The sequence below is a fragment of the Petromyzon marinus genome, chromosome 85, assembly GCF_048934315.1.
Source record: "Petromyzon marinus isolate PM22_M1 ecotype Great Lakes invasive population chromosome 85, UKy_Petmar_22M1.pri1.0, whole genome shotgun sequence".
In the NCBI taxonomy this organism is placed as follows: Eukaryota; Metazoa; Chordata; class Hyperoartia; order Petromyzontiformes; family Petromyzontidae; genus Petromyzon; species Petromyzon marinus.
This window is the reverse complement of record NC_133750.1, coordinates 6779268-6792187: the sequence shown is the minus strand read 5'-3', so window position 1 is coordinate 6792187 and position 12920 is coordinate 6779268.

The following is a 12920-nucleotide window of genomic DNA, read 5'->3' as shown; positions in this document are numbered from 1 at the left end:
TCTCTCTCTGTGTCTCTCTGTCTCTCTGTGACTCTGTGTTCTCTCTGTGTCTCTCTCTGTGTCTCTGTGTGTCTCTGTATCTCTGTCTCTCTCTCTGTCTGTGTGTCTGTGTCTTTCTCTGTCTCTCTGTGTCTCTCTGTGTCTGTGTCTTTCTCTGTCTCTCTCTCTGTGTCTTTGTCTTTCTCTGTGTCTCTCTCTCTGTCTCTCTGTGTCTGTGTCTCTCTGTGTGTGTCTCTGTCTCTCTGTGTGTCTGTCTCTCTGTGTGTCTGTCTCTCTCTGTCTCTGTCTCTCTGTGTGTCTCTGTCTCTCTCTCTGTGTCTCTGTCTCTGTGTCTCTGTCTCTGTGTCTCTCTCTGTGTCTCTCTGTGTGTCTCTCTGTGTGTCTCTCTGTGTCTCTCTGTCTCTCTCTGTGTCTCTGTCTCTGTGTTTCTCTCTGTGTCTCTGTCTCTCTGTGTCTCTCTGTCTCTCTCTCTCTGTCTCTCTGTGTTTCTGTGTCTCTGTCTCTCTGTGTGTCTCTCTGTGTCTCTGTCTGTCTGTCTCTCTGTGTCTCTGTCTCTCTCTGTGTCTCTGTTTCTTTCTCTATCTCTGTGTGTATCTGTCTCTGTGTGTCTCTGTGTCTCTGTGTCTCTCTCTGTGTCTCTCTGTGTCTCTCTCTCTCTGTGTCTCTCTGTCTCTCTGTGACTCTGTGTCTCTCTGTGTCTCTCTCTGTGTCTCTGTGTGTCTCTGTATCTCTGTCTCTCTCTCTGTCTGTGTCTGTGTGTCTGTGTCTTTCTCTGTCTCTCTGTGTCTCTCTGTGTCTGTGTCTTTCTCTGTCTCTCTCTGTGTCTTTGTCTTTCTCTGTGTCTCTCTCTCTGTCTCTCTGTCTCTCTGTGTCTCTCTGTGTGTGTCTCTGTCTCTCTGTGTGTCTGTCTCTCTGTGTGTCTGTCTCTCTCTGTCTCTGTGTCTCTGTCTCTCTGTGTGTCTCTGTCTCTCTGTCTCTCTCTCTGTGTCTCTGTGTTTCTTGTGTCTCTGTCTCTCTGTGTGTCTCTCTGTGTCTCTGTCTCTCTGTGTCTCTCTCTCTGTGTCTCTGTGTTTCTGTGTCTCTGTCTCTCTGTGTGTCTCTCTGTGTCTCTGTCTCTCTGTGTGTCTCTCTGTGTCTCTGTCTGTCTGTCTCTCTGTGTCTCTGTCTCTCTCTGTGTCTCTGTGTCTCTGTCTCTCTCTGTGTGTCTCTGTGTGTCTCTGTGTCTCTCTCTCTCTGTGTCTCTCTGTGTCTCTGTGTCTCTCTCTGTGTGTCTCTGTCTCTCTGTGTGTCTCTGTCTCTCTGTGTGTCTCTGTCTCTCTGTGTGTCTCTGTCTCTCTGTGTCTCTGTCTCTCTGTGTCTCTGTCTCTCTGTGTCTCTCTGTGTGTCTCTGTGTCTCTGTGTGTCTGTGTCTCTCTGTGTGTCTCTGTGTGTCTCTCTCTGTCTCTGTGTCTCTCTGTGTCTCTGTCTCTCTCTCTGTCTGTGTCTTTGTCTTTCTCTGTGTCTCTCTATCTGTCTCTCTGTGTCTCTGTGTCTCTCTCTCTCTGTGTGTCTCTGTCTCTCTGTGTGTCTGTCTCTGTCTCTCTCTCTGTCTGTGTCTATGTGTCTGTGTCTTTCTCTGTCTCTCTGTCTCTCTGTGTCTCTCTGTGTCTTTGTCTTTCTCTGTGTCTGTCTGTTTGTCTCTGTCTCTCTGTGTGTCTGTCTCTCTCTGTCTCTGTGTCTCTGTCTCTCTGTGTTTCTCTGTCTCTCTCTGTGTGTCTCTCTCTGTGTCTCTCTCTCTGTGTCTCTCTCTCTGTCTCTCTGTCTCTCTCTCTCTCTCTGTGTCTCTCTCTCTCTCTATGTCTCTGTCTCTCTGTGTTTCTCTGTCTCTCTCTCTGTGTCTCTCTCTCTCTGTGTCTCTCTCTCTGTGTCTCTCTCTCTCTATGTCTCTGTCTCTCTGTTTCTCTGTCTGTCTCTCTGTGTCTCTCGTCTCTGTGTCTCTGTGTCTTTCTCTATCTCTGTGTGTCTCTGTCTCTGTGTGTCTCTGTGTGTCTCTGTCTCTGTGTGTCTCTGTGTGTCTCTGTGTGTCTCTGTGTGTCTCTCTGTGTCTCTCTCTCTGTGTCTCTGTCTCTCTGTGTCTCTCTCTGTCTCTCTGTGTCTCTCTCTATCTCTGTGTGTCTCTCTCTATCTCTGTGTGTCTCTGTGTGTCTGTGTCTCTCTCTGTCTCTCTGTGTCTCTCTGTGTGTCTCTGTCTGTCTCGATTCCAAATGTTGAACAAATGTTGAACATTTGGAATCGATTCATTTTCAAGATCCGATTCTCCAAAATAGATCTCTACACCTCCCACCCCCCATTAATCGATTAAAATTATAATTCGATTCAGTGTAAACCGATTCAATCATCCAAACTTCTCACGGACGGGGGAATCGATTCCAAAGTACAAAAGGTTTATAGCAAGAACCGGAACCGATTCGATTATCCAAATCTTTTCCCCACCCTTCCAAAGATTCGATTCCCCATCTAAATCGATTAAATAAGTTGCGATTCAATTCTCCAAATCTTTCCTCTCCACCCATCGAAAGAATCGATTCTCCATTAACAATCGATTAATCCAGAATCGACTCTCGCCGACTCCGGGTGGGAATCGACTGCAGCGATTCACCGCGACGATTCCACCAAAGCCCGGATCGATTGCCCACTACCCACTCATCTCTTGATCTGTCCCCGCTTCTCTCCCCGCGCGCCACTCTCCCTCATTAACATAACGGCGAACAACATTAACATAACATAATTTATGCTAAGTTATTCCCGCCAAAAAAAACTGCGAAAAAATCCTCACAGCGCTGTTCCATTGGAAGCTCTTTGCGAGGCCTGAGGTAAAAAATGTAAAAAAACTTTACAAATTTGTTAATTATTACGATCTTAATCGGTGTTGTTGGCCGTCGCCGTCGTTGTTAGTCGTTTGTTAGCTGTTGTCGACGATTATAAATGTGAATGTTAACGTTTGTGGCGATTAAGATGTGCCGATGGTGGCTGTGGAGATGTGGTCGTGGTGATGACGTGGCGTTGGGGAGAGAGAGAAGGGGGAGGAGTCGTGGAAAGGGGGGCGGGGCGAGAGGGGAGGAGCTTAGGGAGAAAGGGGGAGGGGCTAGAGGGAGGGGTTGGATACGAGGGGGGCGGGGCAAGAACGCAGGGGGTTGAGGGAGAAAGGGGGAGGGGCTAGGGGAGAGAGGGAGGAGTTGCAGACGAGGGGCGGGGCAAGAGGGAGGGGCTGAGGGAGAAAGGGGGAGGGGCTAGGGGAGAGAGGGAGGAGTGGGGATAGATAAGGGGGCGGGGTCATACTAAGACCCCGCCCCACGTACGAGGTGACGTCATCGCGTTCGTGACGTCGCCTCGTTCGTGTTAACCGGAGACCGCGATTCAGGTAGCGCCACTCACCACTCACTCACTCACCACCTCACTCACCACTCACCACTCACTCACCACTCACTCACCACTCACTCACCACTCACTCACTCACCACTCACTCACCACTCACTCACCACTCACTCACCACTCACTCACCACTCACCACTCACTCACCACTCACTCACCACTCACTCACCACTCACTCACTCACCACTCACTCACTCACCACTCACTCACCTCACTCACTCACTCACCACTCACTCACTCACCACTCACTCACTCACCACTCACTCACTCACCACTCACCACTCACTCACTCACTCACCACTCACTCACCACTCACTCACTCACCACTCACTCACTCACCACTCACTAACCACTCACCTCACTACTCACTCACCCACTCACCACTCACTCACCACTCTCACCCTCACTCACCACTCACTCACCACTCACTCACTCACCACTCACTCACTCACCACTCACTCACCACTCACTCACCACTCACTCACCACTCACCACTCCTCACTCACTCACCTCACTCACCACTCACTCACCACTCACTCACCACTCACTCCACCACTCACTCCACTCTCTCACCACTCACTCACCACTCACTCACCACCACTCACTCACTCACACTCACTCACTCACCACTCACTCACCACTCACTCACCACTCACTCACTCACTCACTCACTCACTCACTCACTCACTCACTCACCACTCACTCTCACCACACTCACCACCACTCACCTCTCACCACTCACTCACTAACCACTCACCACTCACTCACTCACCACTCACTCACCACTCACTCACCACACTCACTCACCACTCACTCACCACTCACTCACGCCACTCACTCACTCACCACTCACTCACTCACCACTCACTCACTCACCACTCACTCACCACTCACCACTCACCACTCACTCACCACTCACTCACTCACTCACTCACTCACTCACTCACCACTCACTCACCACTCACTCCCCACTCACTCACCCCGTCACTCACCCTCACTCACCACTCACCCCTCACTCACCCCTCACTCACCCCTCACCACCACTCACTCACCACTCACTCACTCACCACTCACTCACCACTCACTCACTCACCCCTCACTCACCCCTCACTCACCCCTCACTCACCACTCACTCACCACTCACTCACCACTCACTCACTCATCACTCACTCACCCCTCACTCACCCCTCACTCACCACTCACTCACCACTCACTCACTCACCACTCACCACTCACTCACCACTCACTCACCACTCACTCACTCACCACTCACTCACTCACCACTCACTCACCACTCACTCACTCACCACTCACTCACCACTCACCACTCACTCACTCACTCACCACTCACTCACCACTCACTCACTCACCACTCACTCACCACTCACTCACCACTCACTCACTCACCACTCACTCACCACTCACTCACTCACCACTCACTCACCACTCACTCACTTACCACTCACTCACCACTCACTCACCACTCACCACTCACTCACTCACCACTCACTCACCACTCACTCACCACTCACTCACTCACCACTCACTCACTCACCACTCACTACTCACTCACCACTCACTCACTCACCACTCACTCACTCACCACTCACTCACCACTCACTCACCACTCACTCACTCACCACTCACTCACCACTCACTCACCACTCACTCATTCACCACTCACTCACCACTCACTCACCACTCACCACTCACTCACCACTCACTCACCACCACTCACTCACCTCACCACTCACTCACTCACTCACCACTCACTCACCACTCACTCACTCACCACTCACTCACCACTCACTCACTCACCACCCACTCACTCACCACTCACTCACTCACTCACCACTCACTCACCACTCACTCACTCACCACTCTCTCACCACTCACTCACTCACCACTCACTCACCACTCACTCACTCACCACTCACTCACCACTTACTCACCACTCACTCACCACTCACTCACTCACCACTCACTCACCACTCACTCACCACTCACTCACTCACTCACTCACACTCACTCACTCACTCACCACTCACCACTCACTCACCACTCACTCACCACTCACCACTCACTCACCACTCACTCACCACTCACTCACTCACCACTCACTCACCACTCACTCACTTACCACTCACTCACCACTCACTCACCACTCACTCACCCACTCACTCCACCACTCACTCACCACTCACCACTCACTCACTCACCACTCACTCACCACTCACTCACTCACCACTCACTCACTCACCACTCACTTACTCACTCACCACTCACTCACTCACCACTCACTCACTCACCACTCACTCACTCACTCACCACTCACTCACCACTCACTCACTCACCACTCACTCACCACTCACTCACTCACCACTCACTCACCACTCACTCACCACTCACTCATTCACCACTCACTCACCACTCACTCACCACTCACTCACCACTCACCACTCACTCACCACTCACTCACCACTCACCACTCACTCACTCCACCACTCACTCACTCACCACTCACTCACTCACACTCACTCACCACTCACTCACTCACCACCCACTCACTCACCACTCACTCACTCACTCACCACTCACTCACCACTCACTCACTCACCACTCACTCACCACTCACTCACTCACCACTCACTCACCACTCACTCACTCACCACTCACTCACCACTTACTCACCACTCACTCACTACTCACTCACTCATCCACTCACTCACCACTCACTCACCACTCACTCACTCACTCACCACTCACTCACCACTCACTCACTCACCACTCACTCACCACTCACTCACCACTCACTCACTCACCACTCACTCACCACTCACTCACTCACCACTCACTCACCACTCACTCACTCACCACTCACTCACTCACCACTCACTCACTCACCACTCACTCACTCACCACTCACTCACCACTCACTCACCACTCACTCACTCACCACTCACTCACTCACCACCACTCACTCACCACTCACTCACCACTCACTCACGACTCACTCACTCACTCACCACTCACTCACCACTCACTCACTCACCACTCACCACTCACTCACCACTCACTCACCACTCACTCACTCACCACTCACATCCACCACTCACTCACCACTCACCACTCACTCACCACTCACTCACTCACCACTCACTCACTCAACACTCACTCACTCACCACTCACTCACCACTCACTCACCCACTCACTCACTCACCACTCACTCACTCACTCACCACTCACTCACCACTCACTCACTCACCACTCACTCACTCACCACTCACTCACTCACTCACCACTCACTCACTCACCACTCACTCACCACTCACTCACCACTCACTCACTCACCACTCACTCACCACCACTCACTCACCACTCACCACTCACTCACCACTCACCACTACTCACTCACCACTCACTCACCACTCACTCACCACTCACTCACTCACCACTCACTCACCACTCACTCACCACTCACTCACCACTCACTCACCACTCACTCACTCACCACTCACTCACTCACCACTCACTCACTCACTCACTCACCACTCACTCACTCACTCACCCACTCACTCACCACTCACTCACTCACCACTCACTCACCACTCACTCACCACTCACTCACTCACCACTCACTCACCACTCCCCACACACACAGTGCGCTAACCACTGCACCACCGCTCCCCACACACACACAGTGCGCTAACCACTGCACCACCACTCCCCACACACACACAGTGCGCTAACCACTGCACCACCACTCCCCACACACACACAGTGCGCTAACTCACTGCACCACCACTCCCCACACACACACACAGTGCGCTAGACCACTGCACCACCACTCCCCACACACATGACGGATATTGGTGACGGTCACCGCGCTAATATTTACACAACTCAGACTTTCACCCACTCAAAACGGATGTGTCAACACCCACCCACTCACTCACCACTCACTCACCCACTCACCCACCTACTCACTCACCTCACACCCACTTCACTCACCCACTCACTCACCACTCACTCTCACCCACTCACTCACCTCCTCACCTACCCTCTTACCCACTCACTCCCAACTCACTCACCACTCACTCACTCCACTCACTCACCTCACCACCCCTCACACCCACTCACTCACCACTCACTCACCCACTCACTACACACTCACCTACCCTCTCACCCACTCACTCACCACTCACTCACCCACTCACTCACCTACTCACCTACCCTCTCACCCACTCACTCACCACTCACCCACTCACTCACCTACTCACCTACCCTCTCACCCACTCACTCACCACTCACTCCACCACTCACTCACCTACTCACCTACCCTCTCACCCACTCACTCACACTCACCACTCACTCACCTCACTACTCACCCTCACACCCACTCACTCACCCACTCACTCACCACTCATTCACCCACTCACTCACCTACCCACCTTATCTCACCTACCTCTCACCCACTCACTCACCCACTCACTCACCTACCCTCTCACCCCACTTCACTCTCACCCACTCACTCACCACCACTCACCACTCACTCATCCACTCACTCACCCACTCACTCACCTACTCACTCACCCACTCACTCACTCACCTACTCACCTTCTCACCCACCCTCACACCCACTCACTCACCCACCCACTCACCCCACTCACTCACCCACTCACTCACCACTCACCCACTCACTCACCACTCACCTACGCACTCACCACTCACTCACACAACTCACCCACTCACCCACCCTCTCACTCACTCACTCACCCACCCACTCACCCACTCACTCACCCACTCACTCACCACTCACTCTACTCACCCACCACTCACCTACTCACCCACTCACTCAACTACTCACTCACTCAACTACTCACTCACCCACTCACTCACTCACCCACTCACTCACCCACTCACCCACTCACTCAACTACTCACTCACCCACTCACTCACTCACCCACTCACTCACCACTCACTCACCACTCAATCACCCACTCACTCACCACCACTCACCACTCACTCACTCACCAACTCACCCACTCACTCACTCACTCACCCACCCTCACACCCACTCACCCACTCACTCACTCACTCACCCACCCACTCACCCTCACACCCACTCACTCACTCACCCACTCACCCACTCACTCATCCACTCACCCACCCACTCACTCACCCACTCACTCACCACTCAATCACTCAATCACTCACCCACCCACTCACTCACCCACTCACTCACTCACTCACCCACTCACTCACTCACCCACCCACCCACTCACTCACCCACTCACTCACCCACTCACTCACTCACCCACTCACTCACCCACTCACTCACTCACCCACTCACTCACCACCCACCCAACCCACTCACCAACTCCCCACCCACCCACCCACTCACCCACTCCACCCACCCACCCCCCACTCACCCCCCCACTCACCCACCCACTCACCCACCCACTCACTCACCACTCACTCACCCACTCACCCACCTACTCACTCACCCTCACACCCACTCACTCACCCACTCACTCACCACTCACTCACCCACTCACTCACCTACTCACCTACCCTCTTACCCACTCACTCACCAACTCACTCACCACTCACTCACCCACTCACTCACCTCACCCACCCTCACACCCACTCACTCACCACTCACTCACCCACTACTCCACCTACTCACCTACCCTCTCACCCACTCACTCACCACTCACTCACCCACTCACTCACCTACTCACCTACCCTCTCACCCACTCACTCACCACTCACCCACTCACTCACCTACTCACCTACCCTCTCACCCACTCACCCCACTCACTCCCCACTCACTCACCTACTCACCTACCCTCTCACCCACTCACTCACCACTCACTTCACCCACTCACTCACCTACTCACTCACCTCACACCCACCCTCACACCCACTCACTCACCCACTCATTCACACCTCACTCACCACTCTTCTCACCTACTCACCACTCACTCTCCCTCTCTCACTCACTCACCACTCACTCACCTACCCTCTCACCCACTCACTCACCAACTCACTCACCCACTCACTCATCCACTCACCTCACCCACTCACCTCACCTACCACTCACCACTCACTCACTCACCTACTCACCTTCTCACCCACCCTCACACCCACTCACTCACCCACCCACTCACTCCACTCACTCACCCACTCACTCACCACTTCACCCACTCACGTCCACCACTCACCTACGCACTCACCCACTCACTCACCAACTCACCCACTCACTCCACCCTCTCACTCACTCACTCCACCCACCCCACTCACCCACTCACTCACCCACTCACTCACCACTCACCTACTCACCCACCACTCACCTACTCACCACTCACTCATCTACTCACTCACTCAACTACTCACTCAGCCCACTCACTCACTCACCCACTCACTCACCCACTCACCCACTCACTCAACTACTCACTCACCCACTCACTCACCACCCACTCACTCACCCACACCCCCCCACTCCATCAACCCACTCACTCACCACTCTCTCACCCACCACTCACCAACTCACCCACTCACTCACTCACTCACCCACCCTCACACCCACTCACCCACGTCACTCACTCACTCACCCACCCACTCCCCTCACACCCACTCACTCACTCACACACTCACCCACTCACTCATCCACTCACCCACCCACTCACTCACACACTCATCACCACTCAATCACTCAATCACTCACCCACCCACTCACTCACCCACTCACTCACTCACTCACCCACTCACTCACTCACCCACCCACCCACTCACTCACCCACTCACTCACCCACTCACTCACTCACCCACTCACTCACCCACTCACTCACTCACCCACTCACTCACCCACCCACCCACCCACTCACCAACTCACCCACCCACCCACCCACTCACCCACTCACCCACCCACCCCCCCACTCACCCCCCCACTCACCCACCCACTCACCCACCCACTCACTCACCACTCACTCACCCACTCACCCACCTACTCACTCACCCTCACACCCACTCACTCACCCACTCACTCACCACTCACTCACCCACTCACTCACCTACTCACCTACCCTCTTACCCACTCACTCACCAACTCACTCACCACTCACTCACCCACTCACTCACCTCACCCACCCTCACACCCACTCACTCACCACTCACTCACCCACTCACTCACCTACTCACCTACCCTCTCACCCACTCACTCACCACTCACTCACCCACTCACTCACCTACTCACCTACCCTCTCACCCACTCACTCACCACTCACTCACCCACTCACTCACCTACTCACCTACCCTCTCACCCACTCACTCACCACTCACTCACCCACTCACTCACCTACTCACCTACCCTCTCACCCACTCACTCACCACTCACTCACCCACTCACTCACCTACTCACTCACCCTCACACCCACCCTCACACCCACTCACTCACCCACTCACTCACCACTCATTCACCCACTCACTCACCTACTCACCTACTCACCTACCCTCTCACCCACTCACTCACCCACTCACTCACCTACCCTCTCACCCACTCACTCACCAACTCACTCACCACTCACTCATCCACTCACTCACCCACTCACTCACCTACTCACTCACCCACTCACTCACTCACTCACCTACTCACCTTCTCACCCACCCTCACACCCACTCACTCACTCACCCACCCACTCACCCACTCACTCACCCACTCACTCACCACTCACCCACTCACTCACCACTCACCTACGCACTCACCAACTCACTCACCAACTCACCCACTCACCCACCCTCTCACTCACTCACTCACCCACCCACTCACCCACTCACTCACCCACTCACTCACCACTCACCTACTCACCCACCACTCACCTACTCACCCACTCACTCAACTACTCACTCACTCAACTACTCACTCACCCACTCACTCACTCACCCACTCACTCACCCACTCACCCACTCACTCAACTACTCACTCACCCACTCACTCACCCACTCACTCACCCACTCACTCACCACTCAATCACCCACTCACTCACCACTCACCCACTCACTCACCAACTCACCCACTCACTCACTCACCCACCCTCACACCCACTCACCCACTCACCCACTCACTCACTCACTCACCCACCCACTCACCCTCACACCCACTCACTCACTCACCCACTCACCCACTCACTCATCCACTCACCCACCCACTCACTCACCCACTCACTCACCACTCAATCACTCAATCACTCACCCACCCACTCACTCACCCACTCACTCACTCACCCACCCACCCAATCACCCACCCACTCACTCACCCACTCACCCACCCACTCACCCACTCACCCACCCACCCACTCACCAACTCACCCACCCACCCACCCACTCACCCACTCACTCACTCACCCACCCACTCACCCACCCACTCACCCACCCACTCACCCCCCCACTCACCCCACCCACCTCACGATGTCTCCACCCTCACCCCCCGTCAGCTATTTGCTCTTCATATTCTTTACTTCGTCCGACGTCACCAGTAGCAGCAACATCAGTAGTAGTATCATCATCAGTAGTATCATCATCAGTAGTATCATCATCATCAGTAGTATCATCATCAGTAGTAGTATCATCATCAGTAGTATCATCAGTAGTATCATCATCAGTAGTAGTATCATCATCAGTAGTATCATCATCATCAGTAGTATCATCATCATCAGTAGTATCATCATCATCAGTAGTAGCAGCAACATCAGTAGTAGTATCATCATCATCAGTAGTATCATCATCAGTAGTAGTATCATCATCAGTAGTAGTATCATCATCAGTAGTAGTATCATCAGTAGTATCATCATCAGTAGTATCATCATCAGTAGTATCATCATCAGTAGTATCATCATCAGTAGTATCATCATCAGTAGTATCATCATCAGTAGTAGTATCATCATCATCAGTAGTAGTATCATCAGTAGTAGTAGTATCATCATCATCAGTAGTATCATCATCATCAGTAGTAGTATCATCATCATCAGTAGTAGTATCATCATCACTAGTATCATCATCAGTAGTATCATCATCATCAGTAGTATCATCATCAGTAGTAGTATCATCATCATCATCAGTATCAACATCACTAGTAGTATCATCATCAGTAGTATCATCATCAGTAGTATCATCATCAGTAGTATCATCATCAGTAGTATCATCATCAGTAGTATCATCATCAGTAGTAGTATCATCATTAGTAGTATCATCATTAGTAGTAGTATCATCAGTAGTATCATCATCAGTAGTAGTAGTATCATCATCATCAGTAGTATCATCATCATCAGTAGTATCATCATCAGTAGTACTATCATCATTAGTAGTAGTAGTATCATCATCAGTAGTATCATCAACATTATCAGTAGTCGTATCATCATCAGTAGTAGTATCATCATCATCAGTAGTAGTATCGTCATCAGTAGTAGTATCATCATCAGTAGTAGTATCATCATCAGTAGTAGCATCA